General features: G+C 45.8%; 1 long non-coding RNA gene across 2 annotated transcripts; it reads left to right on the top strand.

Moving 5' to 3' along the window:
• The first annotated feature begins 3511 nt into the window (after positions 1-3511).
• LOC146857712 (uncharacterized) lies at positions 3512-23004 on the top strand. Of its 2 annotated transcripts, none has more exons than XR_014979607.1 (3): positions 3512-3589; positions 21458-21838; positions 22536-23004. It is a non-coding gene; the product is annotated as an uncharacterized LOC146857712 (long non-coding RNA). The 2 variants fall into 2 exon arrangements; XR_014979608.1 differs by lacking the exon at positions 3512-3589 and adding an exon at positions 3658-3791.
• The last annotated feature ends 786 nt before the right edge of the window (positions 23005-23790 follow it).

The following is a 23790-nucleotide window of genomic DNA, read 5'->3' as shown; positions in this document are numbered from 1 at the left end:
GTGTCACAGGGGGCCGGAAGGTAAAAATACATTTTTATATGTTTTCGGCAGGATTCGCTTAGGGCCTGGAAATCACAGCGTTAAAGAAAAACGGAGCGCTGTGTGGAGTGTTCAGTTTAATTAAGCCCTCTGGTGGGCTAGTTCCCGGGAGCAATGTTTAATTATAGTGCGGGGTTAATTTCTGTGACAGGGAGCAACACTTTGTTGGAGTAAATATAATGATATGGGGGGTTGCATCTTCCGTCCCCCTCCGCTTCGAGGAGCAGTACGTCTTTGGAGGTATACGTAAAATTTAAGTGTGGAGGGTGGAAGCTTCCCAAGACTGCGGCAAAAAGAGAAACGGAGCGGTGTGTGGAGGGCTTCATTTAATTAAGTTCCCGGGTGGGCTAGTTCCCGGGAGCAATGTTTAGTTATGATGCGGGGTTTACTTCTGTCATGTGGACTGCCATTTCCTTGGAGAAAATATAATGATATGGGGGGGGTCTCATCTTTCCTCCCCCTCCGCTCCGAGGAGCAGCATGTATTTGGAGGTATACGTATTTAAGCGTGGAGGGGTGAAGCTTCCCCATACTGTCCCGGGGGCACTACTTCTTTGGGCATTCATGAATTAAAATGCGGGAGTCTGTTGCGGATTGCTGGCCTCAGAGAGTACGATGTTTGCAGGCTTTAGATTGGATGGAGGCGCAACGTTCAAGTTTTGTTAAAGAGCTCTCCATGGCCCTGGGTATTGTTATGTCCGAGGGCCGGTTTCAATAATGAGCCGTGGTGCCTACGCCATGGACATTGTAGTTTGCTATGGCGAGACGGGATCTATTCTGAGTTGCAGTTCTGTCATAGTAGACTTTTGCTTCGCTTGATGGAAGCGAAAGGAGGAAATTTGCTCTCACTTTCATGAGGCAAAGCAGATTTGCCTTTCGGCAAAGTGAGCTTGCAGTGAGCTGCTGGCTTTGTTGAAAAGGAATAGTGGGTACCGTTAACGAAAGGGTGCATGTCACAAGTTCACCAAATTTTATCCCAAGAGTTTCTGCAACATTGAATGCCACATACAGGTCATAAGTTCACCATAGTTCATTCTAACAGTTTCTGGAACATTCAACAGTACGTGCAGGTCAGAAGTTGACTATTTTTTTAAGTTAGAACAGTACCTTCCAAATGCAAATAGTAGGTGTGGTTGCGCTCCGCACGTGTGAGCTTAGCCTATGTAGTGTACGTTTGAAAACATTTTTTATTAACCAATCAGGCTCTGCACGTGTGATCTTATCCTATGTAGTGTACGTTTGAAACATTTTTTTATTAACCAATCAGAAACATAGTTTTTCACAAAAGTAATATGCACATTAGTTTACAGTACATAATGTTGGTTATCACCTAATCAGTTATCAATTTCTGATCAAAATCTTGTTTTCCACGTTTGTAATGTTGCAATGGTTACATGGTCTTGTGTGTAACGTATAGGGATGAATTAGGTTGTAATATCAGCTGGGGTAATGTACAAGAAATGTCCTTTTGCAGATTGAAGCTTGTGGGAAAATACTGTGGGGAGGGGGCTTTAACACGGACATACTTCTTCAGTGAGATGAAAAAAATGAAATGTTGTTTTCACCCTTCGTGCATTGGTTTGTGCACACTTGTGAAGCACACGTTAAGGTATTTAGACGCAACCAGCTCGTGCTGTACCTTGGTATATCACTGGGGCGACAGATCGAGAGACTGGGAATAACACATTCCTTGAGCCCCCTACCCTCTTCCTCCAGGTCTCTAACAGTTTTTCTCCCATGGTTTGTAAAAGGAAGGTAACAGTGGCTCTTGTGCGTTGATTGTCACTGGGCTGCTGGGGGCATGTGACGGGCAGACAGAAAGTTACAATCGATTTCTGCGCTATATAAAAAAGTCGCACACAGGGGCATATTATTAAGGAAGTGGCGGAGAGAGGCGTTAGCGTTCTTGGCTTAATGTGTCTTTCCACCACTTCGGAAATGTGAGGCTGCACTATATTAACAAGGATATGGTGGAGCCTTGCGTTTGTCACTACAATGATGCAAAATTTTACAACTAAGCACTAACGCTGGCACCCTTGCACCAGAGTGTAAGGGTGTCTGCGAGCAGGGAGGCTTGTTTATGCATAGGAAGGTGTCCCTTCCACCACATAAACAAACCTAAAATGCTAGTTTGTAATTTATGTGTGTGCTGCTTCATGCAGCACAGACGTAAGTTACAAAACGGCGTTTTGAAAAAATGTTTATATGTACAGGAAGGGACACTTCTTGTACATAATGAAACTATGGCATTTTGCTTTTTTCATGTGTGTTGCACAAGGGAGTACATAATGAAAAAACGAGTAGAAATAAAGCATTTCTCCTCGTTTCGCTAAATTAAGACCAGGGTTTTTCAGGTCTTAACTTTGGCATTGCCTTTTTTTAACACTGCCCTTATTAATAGGATGCTGCATCAAAATCAATGGGTGTTGAGGTGGAATGCCCCTCACAATACCCACTGGACGCCCCTTTTACGGTTAACATAGCATGAAAGGGGGCTTTTTTAACAAGGCAGTGTTAAGCTACGTTAAGTGGCTTAACGCTGCCTTGTTAATAGGGCGAGGCTTCAATCGTCACCCCAACATCAGTGAAAGTGACGTTGAGGTGGCGATAGGGGCTTGTAAATATGCTTCACAGTTGTAACTTACATATCACTCCAATTTACATTGCTCGACTAAAGGTGTTAACATTTAATTTTGCTAAGGTATGTCTATGCGTGAACATGTATTTTCACACACGTTATATATTGGAAGATGAGATAGCTATAAAACACAGGTATACATGTAGGTGTATGTTTCTTTTAAGTATGCTGCCACTACGAAAAGGCACAGGAGATGTATACATTGTAATAGTAATATGGTGACTCTGTCTACTGTAACTTGAAAAGAGATTCTGGTTCGCATTTGCTTAGGTTGAAGATTGTTAGTAGTTGGTGGTTAGTGAACATGGGGCAGGCAAATAACGTTAAAAACATGGTGGGAAAGGAATTAACTGTATGTAATGTATTTGTAACATATGACACAGACATGGTACATTTAAAAAAATTTATTTTAAAGTAGATGGCGTAATGTGCAGTATATGTGCCATAACAAAAAAAGAAAGTGTATGATACAATTATAATCAGAATAGTAGTAAATCAATATCTGATAAAGTGTAAGGATTCTCCTATAACCGCTCAGACAGCTTCTGTTGCCCAGTACTTACATCACACTGTGACTCAGAACATGTGTGATGCGACCAGAATACGTAAAGAGATTGTGCCACCCTGTGAGGTAACAAGTGGTGGTCTGTGACACTGCAGTGAACATTGAAAAGACTTGCATTTGCCGCGTGCGTTACATAGACATCGAGGGATCAGTCACTTATATGCCAGTCAGTGTTGTTTTGTCTTTTAGGGTCTTTTCACGAGAGAAGGACGTCGGCCGCCGCGATCTATAAAAACGGCCACGCCCTTCTCTCAGCTGTGGATTATTCTCGGCGTCTTCTGTGTCTGAGCTTCGTGTTCAGCTGTGGAGCGCATTGGAGTCTTCTGCGCGTTCTGCACAGCTGATGAGGTAAGGATTGTGGCGGAAAGGCAGCAGGACTGTTGCGTAGCAGATCGGAGCAGACAATCAGCTGGTGAGTTGCAGAGGTGAGCAGAAAAGCAGCAGGACTGTTGCGGAGCAGATCGGAGCAGACAATCAGCTGGTGAGTTGCAGAGGTGAGCGGAAAAGCAGCAGGACTGTTGCAGAGCAGATCGGAGCAGACAATCAGCTGGTGAGTGGCAGAGCTGAGCGCAAGATATCAGCAGTGTCCAAAGGCAGGAATATACCGTTAGAGAACAGCGTGAGAAGGTAGGACACAAATTATTTTATTATGTTAACAGTACAGATGAATATTGCTGGAGTAAGGCTGATTAAAGCTACGGGACAAATCTAAGGCCAGTAATTACCCATACAAGAGAAAAGAGGTCTAGAAAACATTCGGCCTGTTAAAGAACATAAATGCAACAGTTGATGAACAATTGTACGAATTAAAAGTGGAATATATAACTGAAACTTAGAGCAGCTGATAAAAACATTACACAAAATTATGTGCATATGAATAGCAAATTTGCATATTTTGTGAGAACCAACAAATACATTGGTCATTCTTTGTGGATTTAATGGAACTACTTTAGAGACTCTTGAAGATAGAAAGAGAGACTTTGTGAGAACCAACAAATACATTGGTAATTCTTTGTGGATTTATTGAAACTACTTTAGAGACTCTTGGATATAGAAAGAGAGACTACTTTTTTTTGACCAAGTGTGAGAGTATGACTTCTTTGAATATTGCATTCTTTTACAGGTAACCGATAGTACAGAATTTTATAAAGTGAACTGAACTAATAGTGACAATTGATGTTTTGAACCCGAAGAGTTCTTCTTTTCTTTAGGGTCTCCCTCCCCCAGTACCCTCCCTAATTCCCTTCCCCTCATCTGGCCATTCTGATCCTCTGTGAATATTCTATCAGAGTCGGAACTGCCAGAAGGTGGGCCTCTTGAGGGTACTGCTCCTGAGGAACATTGGGAATCGCGACAGAGAATAATCCGCCGCCACGAATTGTGTTAATCCCGGCAGTACCGCCAAGATGGCTACCAATGGATGATCTTTGTAGGATGCTCAGTGACATGCAAAAAGAGTCAGCAGCCACCCAATTAGAAACAGCAGCTCTATCAAACAAGGTGGCACAATTACAGAACGCAGGACCGAGCGCAATACCCATGGTAGCACAGGCAGTGACTCCAACAGTTGCCGTCACTGTACCTCAAGTAGTACCATTAGCGTCTCCAGAGCGATTCACAGGTGATCCGAGTAAATTCCAAACGTTCTTAACGCAAATACAGCTGCATTTCATGGTTAGACCCATTTCATTTCCTGATCCTCAATCATGCATAGCATTTTGGATTTCTTATTTAAGCGGTGATGCAGCAATGTGGGCAGTCCCCTTGGTAAATTCAGATGACCCATTATTGTATAATTGGAGAAACTTTAGAAGAGAATTTGAACGAGTGTTCGATAGACGTACTATAACAGGTTCTGCAGATAGAGAACTACTAAACTACATCAAGGAAATAAAGACTTGGTCCATTATTTGACGCACTTTAATAGACTCATAGCTGAGACAAATTGGCCTGAGAAAAAGAGGGCATCGTTATTTTACCAAGGCTTAAAAGATGATTTGAAAGATGCTTTAGCCGCTACTGACCCCCAACCGCAGGGTTGTGAAGAACTTATTGCCCTCACTTTACAGTTAGATCATCGATTAACTGAGCAGCGCGGTGACTAAAGGAGACCAGAGTTTCGCACTTTCAGTAAAAGCCGAGATCGGAATTCTGTGGTACCACAAGACCAATCAGAACCTATGGAAACAGGTGGAGTACGAAAACCCTTAACACTAGAGAAAAAATAAACCATACGAAAAAATGGGTTATGTCTCTACTGTGGCAAGAAATGCCACTTTGTAAGAGACTGTTTGGCTAAGCTAAAAACGTTTACCAATACGAATGCGATGGAATTAAATAAAAAACAGGGAAACTAAGTAACTCGATGAATAAGCAAGAGACTTCCTCGAGTATGACCTCCTTTACTCCTGAACAGTCAATATCTAACACTCTCCAGACCGCTGTTCCTCATTTATCGTTACATGTTCTCTTTTGGATCTCCAATGTAAAGGAGCGAGTGGTTGTTATGGTTGGCTCAGGTGTGATTTTATAGATGCTGCATTCTGTACGTATTTAAAAATTCCAACTAAGATTAAAGAAAGGGCAGAGACAGTAAGAGTTGTAGCTGGCACTTTATTAACCTCCAGACCAATAACTTGTATGACTGTACCAATCCAAATTACATATCAAGATCTTGAGTAAACAAATATAGAGTCTTTATGTTTTGACTTAATAGATGCTCCACAATTTGGAGTAATTCTGGGTATGCCCTGGTTAACTACTCATAACCCAACTATAGATTGGTATAATAGAAGTATCTCGTTTAACTCTGATAAATGCAAACAGGAATGTATAGCACAGAAGCATGTGAATAAGAAAACATTTTATTGCTAAAGTAAGAACAGAACCAGAAATAAATTGTCAGCATCAGGGCAGTTTTCATTCAATCGCTACAGCAGCATAACAAGATACAGTTTGGCCGCATGAGTATGAAGCGTTTCAGGATGTGTTCAGCGCGACCAGTGCAGAGCAGTTACCACCACATCGCTCATATGATTGTGTAATAGAACTGGTTCCGGGAGCAAAAATTCCTTGTGGCAGAATTTATGCCCTGACCGAACAAGAAAACATCCATCTTCGCGATTACTTAGACAAATACCCGCGTCGCAACTTTTCTTCATCCCTAAGGCAAATGGTGACTTGCGTACCTGTATTGATTATAGAGCTCTAAATGCCATTACAATAAAAAATCGGTACCCTTTCCCATTAATACCAGTACTCCTTGATCAGGTCCGTTCAGCCACCATTTACACCAAATTGGACTTAAGAGGCGCTTATCATCTGGTGCTCATCCATTCAGGGGATGAATGTAAAACGGCTTTCAGGACTCGATATGGTCTTTTTGAATATTTTATGATGCCGTTTGGCCTTTGTAATGCCCCAGCAGCATTTCAATTTTTTGTTAATGATGTCCTACACAAATGTTTGGATAGATTCGTCATTGTCTATGTAGACGATTTTTTTATATATTCATCCTCTAATGAGGAGCATGAACAACATGTAAAAGCAGTTTTAAATACCTTGCAACAACATGGTTTGTATTGTAAACTATCCAAGTGTGAATTCCATGTGCCAACAGTGGAATTTCTCAATTTTATTTCATCACCCCACGGAATAACTATGGCATCCCGCAAAGTACAAGCTATTTAGGACTGGCCAACACTGACCTCAGTCAAAGACATTCAGCGGTTTTTGTGGTTCGCTAATTTTTACAGACGTTCTATTCATCACTTTTCCCTAAAAGCAGCCCCTCTTTCATTTTTGTTACAAAAAGGAGTAAAATTTCTTTGGGATAAAAACGCTGAGCATGCCTTTTAAACATTAAAGGAATCATTCATGTCAGCACCAATATTAAAACATTCGGATATTACTCAACCCTTTATTGTGGAAGCTGATGCTTCAGAGTCAGCAATAGGTGCAGTATTATCACAAAGAGATCTAGAGACAAGATCGTTACATCCTGTAGCATAAAAGTCCAAAAAACTGTTACCTGCGGAAAGTAACTATACGGTAGCAGAAAAAGAACTTTTAGCTATCCGTTTAGCTTTCAAGGAATGGCGTCACTATCTGTTAAATGCAAAATTCCCAGTCACTGTCTACACAGACCATTGGAACCTGCAATTCCTACAATGTGCCAGGGCCTTAACACTGCGCCAATTAAGGTGGACGTTATTTTTTGCAGAATTTGACTTCACTATAACATATCGGCCAGGTAGTGATAACATCAAAGCAGACATATTGTCACGATATCAGGAAGACACCTCCTCCTTGATTAAAACATCTACTCCACCTATAATCCCAACATCACAGAATGTAGGAGCAACCATTTCCACTCAGTTTTTGAACGACATTAGAGAACAAATGCCGATGAAACAACTTGTGTTATGGCAGCACCAAGAGAAGCAATGATCCATACTGGAAGCACTACCTTTTCAAGGTAATTTATTGTATGTCCCTACAAAGAACTTACAAAAACAGGTACTGAAATGGTGTCATGAGCACCCTTTGGCAGGACATCCGGGACGCCTAAAAACATTGGAGCTCGTGAGTAGAAACTTCTGGTGGCCTAAATGGAAACAAGATGTAATCAAATTCGTTCTGGAATGCGAGATATGTGCTAGAACCAAGTCTGATCGTTCCAAAAAGAAGGGTCAATTGGTTCCTTTACCAACTCCACAAAAACTCTGGGAAGATATTTCACTTGATTTTATTACAGATCTACCAAAAGACCATGGGAAGAATACCATTTTAGTGGTAGTAGATAAACGCTCTAAAATGGCACATTTTATTGCGTGCCCTTCTTTACCAACTAGTCTAGAATTAGTACATCTACTCTTTCAACATATAATCTGGCTTCATGGACTACCCAGATCCATCATATCTGTCAGAGGGTCACAATTCATCTCAAAAGTATGGAAAGCATGGTGCAATGTGTTGAAAATACGAAGAAATGTATCCACCAGTTTCCATCCAGAATCAGATGGACAAACTGAAAGAGTGAATCAGCAACTCAAACAATATCTATGCTGTTATTTGGCTCTCTATCATGGTTCTTAGGTAGATATGTTATGGGAGGCCGAATTTGCGTACAACAACCATATTCATTCATCAATTAAAATGTCTCAGTTTTATGCAAATTATGGTTCTCATCCTCATTTCACACCATTATTGACAGCACAAGTTGATTCTCCGCTTCCACAAATACAGACTCAAGTACAAAAAATGACAACGTTATTACAACAATTATGTTCCAATGTGATAAAAGCCAAGATTGCGTATAAACGATTTGCAGATAAAAAAAAGAATACCAGGCCCTACGTACCAACCAGGAGATAAAGTATGGTTGTCTACATGACATATTCATTTTAAAAGAAAATGGAAATTTCATCCAAAGCTCATTGGACCATTTGAGATAGTATCGCAAGTTAATCCTGTTTCCTTTAAATTAAAGTTGCCAAAAACCATGAGAATTCACCATGTGTTCCATACCTCCTTGTTGAAACCGTCTAGAAGTAGTACAAAAAAGGCACCACTTCCATGTATCATTAATGATCAACAAGAATACGAGATAGAAAAAAAATCCTGGATAGTAAAAAAAGAAAAGGCAACCTCTGGTATTTATTGTCATGGAAAGGTTACGGTCCAGAAGAAGATTCATGGGAACCCAAAGAAGCAATCTATGCTCCTCGTTTACTGAGAACATTTCACTGCACTCACCCCTTGGCACCAAAATAGGAGTGAATTCGTCTTTGAAGGGGAGGACTGTCAGGATTCTCCTCAGGATTCTCCTATAACCGCTCAGACAACTTCTGTTGCCCAGTACTTACATCACACTGTGACTGAGAACATGTGTGATGCAACCAGAATACGTAAAGAGATTGTGCCACCCTGTGAGGTAACAAGTGGTGGTCTGTGACACTGCAGTGAACATTGAAAAGACTTGCATTTGCCGCGAGCGTTACATAGACATCGAGGGATCATTCACTTATATGTCAGCCAGTGTTGTTTTGTCTTTTAGGGTCTTTTCACGAGAGAAGGACGTCGGCCGCCGTGATCTATAAAAATGGTCGTGCCTGTAGAGTCTTGGGTGACTGGGCCTGGTGGACACTGATTGCACATGGGCACACAGGTATATTGTAAGTGGTCAGCCACAAAACTGCCACGCCCAGTGCTCTGGGCCTTTTATTCTTTTACCTCATGTGGTCTCGACCTCTGTCGAGCCCACTGTATTATTCGTCGATCGAGGGGGGTGGCTTATCTAAGTTGCCTCCCCTGATATCGTGAGAGACGTGGACTGTTCCACCGTCTCTCGCGATATTACATTCCTCCTATGCCAGGAGATGAAAACAGAATGAAACACAAACTTAAACATAAATATACACTGTCAGTCCTGGCCGTTGGCTGCTGGCCACAATACAACAAAATGAAACAGTCTTACTTGGGACTTTGTGGCACCTGCTCACCCTGGCTGCGACCCGATCCCCGATCGCCGATTAGCCACTGGTCACATAGTCTTTATACTTCTGGGATGGCTTGGGGCAGGGTCGGAGGTGATACCTCCCTTGACTGTTCCGCATCTGCGAGTCCGGAGACTGGTCCACCGAATCGAAGGTGTGTGTTGGGCCTTGGTCTCCACCGGATTCTTGATCTGGTGGCGGTGGAGACTGTGGGTTGGTGGGGCAGTCCAGGGAGCCTGAACGTCCTCGTCCTGTCAGCCTTCTGCTAGGATCTGCAGGTCTACTCCAGGGCATCTCATCCTGTTCGGGAGATTCGGGGCCGACGCTTCCATCAGCGGGTGGGACTCTCTTGAAGAACGACACGTTGCGGGTGACTGTCTCGGATCCTCGCTTGGCAGTAATCATGGTGCCTTTTATGGTGGTGACAATCCAGGGGTGCAGCTCGAAGGGTGTACGGAACTTCCCTCCTGGGTATCGATCTTGCACGAGCACTCGGTCACCAACGGCGATAGGGCTTTCTTTGGCATGTCTTTTCTGGGAGGCTGTTTCGTTGGTTCTTTGTCACCTGAGGTCTGATAGATTTGGGGGACTAGCTGCTTCCACCCAAGTGGAGTGATGGAGGATGGTGTCTGTAATCGCTCGGCCAAAACACAGTCGGCTCGGAGATATGCCAGTGGTGCAATGGGGGGTGAGCCGGTATTCTCAGAGAAATTGGTACACAGCCTGCTCTAAGTTGAGTCCTTCTGCCAGCGCAATCTGGATAGTCTTATTCAGAGTTCGCATCAACCTCTCAACTTCACCATTGGACTGGGGCCACTGTGGCGTTATCTTCCGGTGCTTTATCCGGTGGGAGGCCAGGTACTCGGCTACTTCGGCGCTGGTGAATGGTGGCTCGCTGTCAGTCCGGAGCTCACCAAAGAGCCCATGAGTGGCTATTACTTTTTCTAGCTTGGGAATGACTTTGGTTGCCGACGTTGACGAGACCAGCTCTACTTCTGGGTACCTGGAAAAGTCATCAACAATCACTAACATGTATCTTCCTCCTGGGAGGCTGCCGAAATCAGCACTGACTCTGTCCCATGGGCCACGAGGGCCCGCTTCGGTGATTATGGGTGCTGGTTTACTTGGTAGGCTCGTGGCGAGGCACACAGGGCAGTGTTGTATCACGGATTCCACTTGGTGGTCCAGGCCGGGAAACCAGACCTTACTCCGAAGCCAGTTCTTGGACTTGACGATTCCTTGATGTGCTCCATGGGCAAGGAGAGCGGCTTGTCTGGTAAGGCTTACCGGTAAGACCAGGCCCGTGCCACGCAGAAGACAACCGTCTGCTGACACTGACAGCTCTTGGCGGACGTGGTGGAGTGATTTCAGCGTTGCTTGGGCCGCCGCAGTTCGCACAGGTGATGGATTTTGTAGGGGCCGCCAGTCTCCGGAAGAAACTGCTTGTATTGCCATTTGGAGGCAATCGTCGTCTCGAGTGGCAGCAATGACCTCTTGCAGCGATATCGGGAGGGGTCGGGACCGCTCGACTATCATCCGCACGTAATCCTCTGTAGCGGCTGCCTCCGCCGCTTCGGGAGGGGTGGCTGGCCAGGCATGCCGTGACAAGAAGTCGGCCGGGTTCCAGGTGCCTGGTCTATACTCCACTTGCAGCTGGAACTCTTGTAGCTGCAGTATCCACTTCTCGATCCGTGGGGGAGGGCGAGACGAAGAGCTGTGGAAAAGTGGAATTAGTGGTTTGTGGTCGGTAATAACAGTGAATGGATGGCTGTACAGATAGATGTGGAAATGTCGGCATCTCCAGAGGATGGCTATGGCCTCACACTCGATTTGCGAGTAATGCTGTTCGGTAGGTGTAAGTGTTCTGCTCACATAGGCAACGGGTGCCCACTCTCCACAGCTCTGACGCTGTGCTAGGACGGCACCGAGACCGGTGGGGCTGGCGTCTACCACTAGTTGGGAGTCGTGGCGTGGATCGAAGTATACGAGGGTAGTATCCGCCGACATGGCAGCATTCGTCCGCTGGAACGCCTGCTCTTGTGCTGGGCCCCAGGTCCAGTGGGCAGTGGTTTTCGTGAGCTCCCGCAGTGGGCCTGTCAGATCCGACAGGTTTTTGATGAATCGGCCGCAATATGTAACCATTCCCAAGAAACTGCGGACTCCAGTTACTGACGTAGGGGCTGGCACCTCCTGGACGTCTTTCACTTTGGAGGGGTCGGGCCCGATGCCTCTGTCCGAGAAACAATACCCAAAAAAACTGATGTCTCAGCGTAGGGATTTGCATTTCTCTCTGTGGAGAGTCAAACTGCAGTCTTTGAGGCGTGTGAACACTGCGTTGAGACGGAGGATGTGTTCCCCTAGAGAGTGGGCATGAACTAAAATGTCATCGCTCACATTGAGCACGCCTTCTAACCCCTGCAAGACGATCTTGATGATATTTTGGAACACCTATGCTGCGCTGGAGATTCCAAAGTTGAGGCGCTTGTACCGCCAGAGACCTGCGTGTGTGGAGAAGGTCGTGATCTGGCGGGAATCCGGGTGTAGAGGGATTTGATGGTACCCTGAGCGGAGGTCCATTTTTGAAAACCACTTTGACCCTGCAAGCTCGCCTATGATGTCTTCAACGGCGGGTGTCAGGTGGCGCTCCCGTTTGATGGCGAGGTTTGGGATCCGCATGTCGATACATATGCGGACAGCGTCTGGCTGCTTCGGCTTCTTCGCTACGATGATGGGAAACACCCACGGGTTGGGACCTGTTACTCGTTCAATGATGCCGGCCGCTTCCAGCATGCGGAGCTCAGTTTCCACTTTTGGGCGGAGGTGGAAGGCAATCTTCCAGTGCCTGAGGGCCACGGGGGCTACCGACTTGTCGATGTGTAGCTGGACGGCCGGGCCCTTAAGGCAACCGATCCCATCAAAGAGAGGTGCGAACTCCAATATTAAACGGTCCAGATCGTGTGCTCGTACTGCAAAGGCAAAGTGGATGAGGCGTAGTTCCTGTGCGGTGTGGCAGCCGAGTAGGAACCCGGATCCTTCACGGGAGACATAGACTTTGGCCGACTGACAGACATCGTTGTGCGAGATTTCCGCTTGAAACACCCCGCACATTTGGAGTGGGGTGTGAGTCCCAAAGGCGAACACCTGAACGTTGGTGCTGCGGAGCGCAGGTGGATTGGGTAGCCGCCTGTAAGCACTGACGGCCATGAGGTTGATTGATGCTCCTGTGTCAATAAGCGTCGCCACCGGATGGCCTTGCACGTTGACGGTGCACATGGGAGCCGCTTGCGGGGACGCGGACAGGGCGTGTAGCATGTGCACCATGTGCACCGTAGCGGCTTCATCTTCGTCCATGTCGCCACTCGAGGAGTCACCTGGGACAGGCTCAAGGGCCCTCACTTGACGAGTTGGGCCTTGTGATTGCCATGAAGATCTTGAGCGACAGACTTTCGAGAAGTGATTAACTTTACCCGCATGCGCTGCACGTTTTCCCTTGGGCTGGGCATGTGCCGTCGTGAGGGAGCGGGCCGCCACACCACCCGCAGAGGCGGACCTTGGGGGTTTGTCCAGATCCTTGGGCTGACGGCTTTCTGGGTCTTTGCCGCGGGCCTCGCGAGGTGGGGCGAATAGTGCAGACCGGCTCTTCTTTGATAGGTGTCGTAGCTTTGAGCTTCATGTGGGCCGCCCTGGCCTTGGACAATTCTTTGGATCGCTCTAAGGTTAATATGTCTTTCATTGCCATGTTGTGTTCCTCGAGGACACGCTCGCGGAGCTTTGAGGAAGCGCACCCTTGAATGAAATGTGCTCGCACCTCTTCATCTTCATCGTGCACGTGCTTGCTAGTTCTTTGAGGAGAGCGTAGAACACGTCGACAGATTCCTCCGGGAGTTGTTTCGCCTGGCGGAGGAGGAACCATTCGTAGTCTGGGTTAGCATATGGCTCAAAATGCGCAGTGATGGCGTCGCGCAGCGTGGCATAGGTCTTTGGGGGCCCAGCTTCATGGACAGTTTTTGCGATTTTGTGGATGTCGGCACCGCCTAGGTGGAGGAGCATAGACCGTTGTCGTGGGTCTGCGATTTCAGCCGCTTCGAAGAACGTCTCCAGCCGCTCTACTCACTCCTTCCACCGTGCGGCTTGGGAAGGTGGTGGACCGGTCACAGCGAAGGGTTCCAGGGGCGGGACGGTGGTCATGATGGCACTGCGCCGGGCGATCACTGGGTCACCTGACGGCTATTCCGCTGCGTGGACGGGGTGCCGGAGCGCTGACAGCAGGAGGCGCTAGCGTTGTGGGGCTGTGTGGTGGCGCGTCGACTGGTAGCAGAAACGCAGGAGATGGCTGCTGGGGGGCCCGGATGGGGCGTGTGCACGACTGTCACAGGGGACCCTTCCACAGCCGGGGTCACACAGTTATGGCTCAGTGCGGGGAGTGACACCCTGACGTGATGTAGCAGGGCGCTGTGGGGTACTGTGTATGCAGTTGCTTGGTCCTTTTTTTTTTTTTTTGAGGGGCAGGTTCCCCTGATTCAGCAGTTATTTACCCCTTTCATACACTGTCCTGCACTCCTGTGCACTCTCACTTCAGGCTGGTGGGTTGAGGCATGTAGGATGATGGCACTGGCCCTGCAGCGGCAGCGCGCAGCTCTGGGGGCTGGATCATGCACCGTTTCCACTGATAGACAAACAGCTGCAGGTGCGGTTGCTTCGAGCGGCCAGAGGGAGCAGCGAGCGCTTACCGCATAGATGCGCTCCCAGCGGTCAACCAGTCCACGCGCTCCAGCCCTCCTGTGCTCAACGTGCTCCCGGCGAGCACCGACGCCTGGCAGATTTTCAGCGAGGCCGCTGACGCCAGCAGGGACACAGACGATGCCCGCGCCGAGCAAGGCACAACGACGGGGAAGGCAGCGCAGCTACAGGCGAGTGCACAATGACGGCGGGCACCAGCACGGCAGGTCGCAGGTAGGACAGCGGCTTGCTGACACCACCTTGTCGCCAGTGTAGAGTCTTGGGTAACTGGGCCTGGTGGACACTGATTGCACACGGGCACACAGGTATATCGTTAGTGGTCAGCCATAAAACTGCCACGCCCAGTGCTCTGGGCCTTTTATTCTTTTACATCACGTGGTCTCGACCTCCGTCGAGCCCACTGTATTATTCGTCGATCGAGGGGGTGGCTTATCTAAGTTGCCTCCCCTGATATTGTGAGAGACGTGGACTGTTCCACCGTCTCTCACGATATTACACCGCCCTTCTCTCAGCTGCGGATTATTCTCGGCGTCTTCTGTGTCTGAGCTTCGTGTTCAGCTGTGGAGCGAATTGGAGTCTTCTGCACATTCTGCACAGCTGATGAGGTAAGGATTGTGATGGAAAAGCAGCAGGACTGTTGCGGAGCAGATCGGAGCAGACAATCAGCTGGTGAGTGGCAGAGCTGAGCGGAAAAGCAGCAAGACTGTTGCGGAGCAGATCGGAGCAGACAATCAGCTGGTAAGTGGCAGAGCTGAGCGCAAGATATCAGCAGTGTCCAAAGGCAGGAATCTACCGCTTGAGAGCAGCGTGAGAAGGTAGGACACAAATTATTTTTTTAAGTTAACAGTACAGTTGAATATCGCTGGAGTAAGGCTGATTAAAGCTATGGGACAAATCTAAGGCCAGTAATTGCCCATACAAGAGAAAATAGCTCTATAAATCATTCTGCCTGTTAAAGAACATAAGTGCAACATCCGATAAACAATTGTACGAATTAAAAGCGGAATATATAACTGAAACTTCCAGCAGCTGATAAAAACATTACATAATATGATGTGCATATGTATAGCAAATTTGCATATTTTCTATCATTTTCTCAGTCTTTGTTTGTGAGAACCAACAAATACATTGGTCATTCTTTGTTGATTTATTGGAACTACTTTAGAGACTCTTGGAGATAGAAAGAGAGACTTTGTGAGAACCAACAAATGCATTGGTCATTCTTTGTGGATTTATTGAAACTACTTTAGAGACTCTTGGATATAGAAAGAGAGACTTCTTGTTTTTGACCAAGTGTGAGAGTACGACTTCTTTGAATATTGCATTCTATTACAGGTAACTGATAGTACAGAATCTTTTATAAAGTGAACTGAACTAATAGTGACAATTGATGTTTTGAACTTGAAGAGTTCTTCTTTTCTTTTAGGTCTCCCTCCCCGCAGTACCCTCCCTAACTCCCTTCCCCTCATCTGACCATTCTGTTCCTCCGTGAATATTCTATCAGAGTCGGAACTGCCAGAAGGTGGGCCTCTTGACGGTACTGCTCCTGAGGAACATTGAGAATCGTGACATAAAGTTAGATGTTATCAGAAAAAGAGAATAGAGAAAGGACCATTTTGAGTTACGTTTCTCTCTCAGCTAAAAAAGAACTGTTATTATAAAATAGAACATGTCAGAGGTTTGTCTGCAAACTAAATAACGTTTAATATAGAGTCCCCAACTGCCATGTTGCCCGTTTCTTCCAGTAGCTCTGTAACAACCAGGCAAACAGAGTAGAAACATCAAAAGAGCGTAATCAAGTCTGTAAAGGGGATTCGTAAAGAAAGTAATTGTCTGAAAATCCAAAAATGAAGTAAAAGCAAAAAGAGAAAAAGAAACAGTGGTCTTGAACTGAAGAAATAAGAGCTCGTCAAATCGGATTACCATGCACACGCATAGAGATTCATTGAAGCTCAAGAACTCAGAAGCACCGTGATATGCAATCAGTTCCAAAAGGTCATCTGCACCTCTCCTCACAAAGAGGGTGATCATCCAATTTAGCAAGTCGAAAGAACACACATGGTCATCGTAATCTTCTGCAAGCAGGAGCATGTCAGGGCAACGTGCATGATATTCAGTGATAGTCTGCTGCAAGAGGCTCTCCGTATGAGCGCATGTACTCCATCTTCCCCTTATTGCATTACAGGCATCCATCAAGCGTGTGTCTTCGGAACAAAGTTGGTCATGAGCCACTAATGGATGCAGCAACACCTCATAATCCAGGCGATCGTGTGAAGTAGTAGAGAGGCAGACTTGGAGGTCGCATTCATAGTGGCACCGGAGACAATAGAAAACAGGTTGAAAACAGGTGAAGTACACGTAGTGGAAATTCAGGCGATATCTGATGCCAAATATCGCCAATGGCAAGCATTTAAAAAGTTGTAGCATTCGTCCACGGTATAGCTCCATTTGCAGAGGATGGGGTTGAAGCAGAGGACGGGCAGCCATTTCGTAGTAGGAGCTATAGAACGACTTTTACGGAAACATGGAAGGAGCACTAAGGGACCCGCCAAATGCGCTTGCTAAGTTAGAATGAATTAAATCCTGAATTACTATGAAAATAGTCTGACAAGAGATAACAAGGTGGGAGTGGGATAGTTTAGAAAAATGTGGTAGGCCTTGAGTTTCAGACTTATTAAATATTTGGTGTATAAATTGTGCAAATGTAGTGGGAGATTTCCATAGAAGACTGAGTCAATGTCAGTTGGTGGTTTAGCCACCTCTTATTTCAAGGTCGCACGAGGTTATATGAGACCCACTTGATGTTGACCCAATAGCGTTTTCTGTTAGTCTTTGCTATTAATATATGTTTTCAAAGTAGGAATGGAAGTCCAGATCAAACTATCTTCAAGCGCATGTGGGGGAGGAGAAAAGAGAGTGGCTGAACATGTTACACTTTGTGAAAGAGTTCCGCTGTACGGGGCGCCTGCTTGTAGGTCAGAGCAGTTACGATTATTTGGAATAGGATAATTTATTCATAAAAGCACACTGAGCGTGGGATTAACAGCAGCTACTGGAGTTTGTTTAACCCCTTCGCCACGGCAGGAGTTCCGCCGCGGCACTGGGGGGGTTTGGGGGCAGCGCGGTGGCGCTGTTCTCGTGACGGAACCGCTCCGTCACGAGCCACGGTTGAGCTGTGCTCATGACGGAGTGGTTCCGTCACGTCTCCGCCCACTGTGCTAATCACCCGCACAGGCGGGGAATTAGCGCCGCGTGGCCAACGGCCGCAGCATGACGGAACCACTCCGTCATGAGCACAGCGCAACCGTGGCTCATGACGGAGTGGTTCCGTCATGAGCAGGGAAGGGGTTAAAAAACATTTTAAAATAGGAGCAGAAAGTTAGAATTGCCGTTTAATTTAACTTGTGTGTAAACTAAAGAATATTGAACAAAGCAAAGTGTGGTTGTCTGTTACTAAAACTTACTTATCTTCATTTTGACAGCAAAATGTAAAAACAAGGAATGCAATTCATGAATAAAAGTAGTTTCAAGGTAGTTAAATGTATAAATTGGGTAAAGTTTTATGCAATCATGGAGACTGTGGTATACAGAGATCAATTAATCAGACATTAGCAACAGAATTATGTAATACCCCGTTTGTATTTTTGCACTAAATTAATTATTGAGGCAGTATGGAAGCACTGATGGATTCCCTCAGGTACTACTCATGCACTCCCACAATGACCGAGAAATTACTGTCAAAGTCATTATTTTACTTAGGCGGTTTCCGTGCAGTATTGTAAACAGGAAGGTATAATCTTTTTAATGATATAGTTACTTAGGCAGAAGCGATGCAGTTATACAATCAAGTAGGCACTACTACCACACAAATGGAATGAATCATGGATTACTTATGCAGTTATGCAATGAGCGAGGGAGGGAGTACTTTTGCACTGAAGCATTCATAGAGGGACTATGCAGTTTTGAATTTCTAAAAGTAGTATTCTCAACATATCCATTCAGTGATGTACAAGGGAAGTATTTCTTTAATTATTGTGGGAGTACACTGTGACTCATAGAAACTGTGTCCCACCACCCCGCAGCAAGCCCTATGCGAGCCGCCAGTGCTTAAGGGACACTCATGTGTATTCCAGATTCTTCAGACCTGGCGCCGACAGGCCACCAAGCCCTTTGAGGTAACATAGGGTGACAGTAGTAGAATATACACGGTGACACTACATTAGCTCATGGGAGAAGGAAAATAAGGACGAAAAGACAGAAAAAGATAAATGATGACATGTTATCAAGCGTCTTACTCTTTTCAAGTTTCTGTTCTGTGGAACTCTGGAATGTTCAGTCCTGGCACCGACGGGCCTCCAACACCTCCGAGGTGGAATAGAATGATAGTAGTAGAATATACACGGTCACAATATAACATCTCAGAAGAGAAGAAGAATAGGAATTAGAGAATAGAGAACAAGACATGATGAAATGTCGCTCGGAAATGTAGGGATTCTCAAGGCATTCAGTTAGGAAATATAGGGCATATTAGCAGGTAAGTGGCAGAGAGAGGCGTTAGCCTTCTTGTCTTAATGCCTCTCTCCGCCACTTCAGAAACGCGAGGCTGCACCATATTATCAAGGATATGGTGCAGCCTCACATTTCCCCCTGCGATGGCACTAAGTTCTACAACTTAGCGCCAACGTAGGCACCCTTGCACCAGAGTGCAAGGGTGTCTGCGTGCAGGGAGGTTTGTTTATGTACAGGAAGGGAAACATTGCTGTACATAAACAAACCTGGGCATTTTGCTTTTCCCATATGTGCTGCACAAGGCTTATTTGCTTAGTTGGCCCTAAGTTGGCAGGGTATGCCCAGACGTGGGTCCCTTGCTCACTTTGCCACTGGATTCAAGCTAGCCTGGCTGATGACGGCTGATTAGCCAGAAACTGGTCCCAGGATGCTTGTTTCTGGTCCAGGGAAGACATGGCTTGGCAGTTAGGGGTGGACTGTTCCCATGAGGCACAGGGTCTGACTGATTTGCATATGGCCATGTCTTCAACTGGGTGATGTTACTGACCATGTCATGAATGATGTAATATGTGACGTCATCAGCAGTGCATTGCGGAGGCACGAGTTATAGTTAGCTCAACTATAAAGTCCGAATTTCTCTGGTTTTGTACAAGTAAAAAGTCCAACAAACCATAACATATCTGAAACCTGTGTTTTTTTTCAGTGAATTTCTATGGTTTTTAAAATGCTAATTTCTATCTATAATGTCCCCGAAACCTATAGTTTTTTCAGTGAATATTTATATATATATCTTATGATCCCAACATACCTCCCTCCCGTTGGGGTGGGGGGGTGCAGCACCTGCCAACACAGCACATCAGCCACCATCCACCATAAAACAGTTCCAAACAAAACAAATGAAATTGCTAATGCAAGGCACAAGCAGTGCAATACAAAAACTGTCTGTTTATTTGCAGCAGCATAAACTCATGATGCGTTTAGACATCAACATAGCCTTCATCAATATGACCAGCAGTGACTATCCCCCACCTCATAAACAACTGTGGACATAAATGACAAATTAAAATACTCAAAAATTAGTGCCATCATATAGTATCTCCAGTCCACTGAAAAAAGAACCGCAAATCCTGTTGCTTCAAAACAAAGTGCAGATACAATCCAAAAATCGCTCAAAGCTCTATGTAAATTGAAACAGGTTGAGAATAGCACATTACAGAAATGTAAAAGTTGAATCTACTAACAGGCAGGATATCCAACGATACGAAAGTCAGTAAATATGAAGTACTTATGAATACAAAATCTTAGAGTCTTACAGGCACATGCATCAAACCTTTTTGCGATCGCAAACGGTGCGAATCGCAAAAATTGGCCGTTTGCGATCGCAAAATACCGTGTAGAAATGCATCAACTGGATATTTGCGAAAACCCAACTTTTCGCAAAAATAAGGAATCGCAAAAAAATCTGCGATTAAAATTGCGAGTCGGTAGTAGCGTCTTCCAAATTGCGATTCGCAAACAAAGAATCGCAAAATGAATGCATAAAAAATCGCAAATTGCGATTTCCATGAAAATCGCAATTTTGCGAGAGCTAAATAAGAAGGATCCCAACCAGGTGGTAATCATGAGTGCTAATCAGAGACAGCTGAAAACCAAATAAAACCCATTTAAACACAGCCAGAATGAGCTAGCACTTTTCACAATGGCAGGGATTTACCTGATGGCGAGGAGGATGAGGCTGCAGGCTGCCGGACAGAGAGGGAGGCGAATAAATGAGCGCATTTTCAGAGTCCGCATAACTTTGCTAGAGCAAGAGGATGAGATATACGATAAGTATAGGCTCAATGCAGCAATGATCCATGATCTAATCAATGAATTGGACCCCATTCTGCAACGACAGACATGTAGGACCAATGCTATCCCAACGCATGTGCAGGTCCTATGTTGCCTACACCTACTGGCATCAGGCAGTTTTCAGGGGGTCATTGCTGTAGCGGGAGGTGTGTCACAAAGCGCACTTTCAAGAATATTCAAAGCATTCCTTGATGCCATGATGGCCTTGATCGGGTCTCACATCAAGTTCCCTACCACCGCGCTTGACCTTGCAAAAACAAAACAGGAGTTCTACCAGATAGCTCGCTTCTCACATGTTTTGGGTTGTATTGATTGCACCCACGTGGCAATATGTCCCCTGCAGCACAGGAATTTTTATATAGAAATAGGAAATGTTACCATTCCTTCAATATTCAGGTTGTTTGCAATGCCAAAAACATCATCACTGACATAGTTGCGCAATTTCCCGGGAGTGCACATGATTCTTATATTTTCAGGCAAAGTGGCATACACACCCGTCTTGTCAGGGGAGAATTTGGAGAGGGACATCTGCTTGGTAAATATGTGTAATTGTTTCTCACTGTCATTGTACGTATGGCAATGTCAAACTGCCACTGACCCTTTCCTTCCTTACATATAGGTGACAGCGCATACGCCTTGCGCAATTACCTCATGACGCCTTACCTCAATCCCACAACTGCCAATCAACAGAGGTACAATGCAGCACATATTTCAACAAGGAACATCATAGAGCGCACATTTGGCCTGCTGAAGAGCCGATTCAGATGTCTACATAAGACCGGTAGAGCACTGCAGTACAACCCTGAACAATGCTGCAAGATAGTAGCAGCATATGCCATGCTGCACAATATTGTGACAAAGGGAGGAATGGAAATCGAGGTGTCTGACAGCGATTCGGAGGAAGGGAACCAGCAAGTGCCACACCACCATGCAGCACAAGGGGCAAACGCAGCAGAAGGGCGTAGGAGAAGATTGGACATCACACAAAATTATTTCTGAGGTGAGTACTGATGACACAGAAACGTTATATTGAAATCAAAGTAATCTTTAATTAAATAAAAATGTCATGAGTGTTGAAGCACACTTTTAATCTGACCAGTGTAATGGACATAAGTGGTTTGCAAAAGAAAATGTACTTGTAAGTCAGTAAAAAGTCAGATCCCAACAATGGTTACGTCACCATGGTGGAATGTACTTGTACATGCCAGTCTAGCGCTCTCTACCACGAACACCCAGACGCCTGTCAGAGCCAGCATGGTCATCCCCAATGTTGGAAGCGGCTGTGGTACTGCTGCATGTGTTGCGTCTTCCTGCAGTGCCGACTGGATTAGGCTTGAGGCAGCCTCACTACCCTCTTACGGCGTGGAAATGTTTGCCGCAATTGTGGAAGCATTAAGCAATTCTACTGCATTGGTCACCTGGTCCAGTGCTTTAGCCACATCCCTGCTCCAATGGCACATTTCAGTTTGCATGGTCACAGACCTACGTGCCAGCAGTGCAGTTGTTGTGGCCAGCCTATTGTTTGATTTCGCAAACAGTTTGAGGTGCTGCATCAGTTCACGATGCTGTCTCTTCTGGGATACATTTCCCTCCTGCATCACCTTGCTCAGTTGCTGCACACTTTCAGTTAGTACTGCTATGTTGCTTGCCATCTTGCCTATTTGGAATTGCACTGCACGTGTGTTTTTTGTCTGCAGGCGCTGCATACGGAGCATCTGTCCCTCAAGACCACCCCAGACATCAATTGGTTGCTCCTCCTGCTGTGTCCTGAGTGCTCTCCCTTTTCTACGCCGGACTCTGATATTGGTTCTGGGGACCTGTGGTTGTGGTTGGTGGATGGAAGTGGGCTGTCCATGGCTGGCACCTGGTGTTGCATCAGGCTCATCATCACACTCCATGGTGACTAGGGATGGGACAGTTGCCCTGCGTGAGTTTGTGGCACGTGATGGATTTATTTGCACCACGGGTGTGTCCATATGTTCACCTGCGCTGGTGTCCTGCATGTCTGGGGAATCGCTATCCACAGCTTCTACACGTTGAGCATCTGTGAGGTGAAACAGTGCAAAACTGCATTATTTAATGTCTGTGATCAAAATGTCACAGTAATACATTTTTGACTTTGTTAATGAATTTATAATCTATTAAACTATTTTGGGTTGTTCCTCTGAGATTTGTCATTGTAACTGCTTGACCTGACTACATCTCCCATAATGCACCTCCCCTAATGAATACATAGTGTACTGGATTTTCAAAGTGTGCACTTGGGTTGTACTGTGGTCATGTTATACCTTTAAATTTTGGGATAATGGTAACATGCATTCATCTTACCTTCAGATGTGTTTGCTGCTCTGGACGTGTCAAGCTGGGTCACACCTACAACAGCTTTTGGCTGGATGGTGGATTCCACCAACTCCTCCATGGGAGTGTTCCCAGTGTCTGTTGGTGTTCCCCCTCCTGTCTTTTTAGCCTCCTTGAGCCGGTCAGCAATGCGCACCTTAGCCCGACTGCGCAAGTCGTACCATCGTTTTTTCAGCTCTTCAATGGTGCGGTGTGTCACCCCAATGGCATTGACCCTGTTTTGGATCCGGAGCCAGAATTTCCTTTTCTCCTGATCTGCCACTTTTAATGATGCCTTTCCAAACAGCTTATCATGGCTGTGGACTACTCCCTCAATGAGGGTGTCAATTTCTTTTTCTGCAAACTTTATTTTGCGCTTCCTGCCTGTTTGGCTCTCCTCTGCTGTTTGTGAGGCTTCCATTTGGTTGAGGTAGTTTTTCTAATGTCTCTGTCCCACTCCTGTTCAGCTCCCAGAGCCAGCTCCCTCCTCTCCCTGAGACTGTACACTGGAAATGAGGCTGGAGCTGCTAACTTCCTGGTTGTGATGTCATCAGGATGCATCAAAATGCGACTTCGGTAATTGCGATTTCGCAAATAGCGAAATCGCTATTAGCG

The sequence above is a fragment of the Triturus cristatus genome, chromosome 3_2 (genome assembly GCF_964204655.1).
Source record: "Triturus cristatus chromosome 3_2, aTriCri1.1, whole genome shotgun sequence".
In the NCBI taxonomy this organism is placed as follows: domain Eukaryota; kingdom Metazoa; phylum Chordata; class Amphibia; order Caudata; family Salamandridae; genus Triturus; species Triturus cristatus.
Note: the sequence above shows the minus strand (reverse complement) of the source record. Positions and strands in the feature narration are given on the sequence as shown.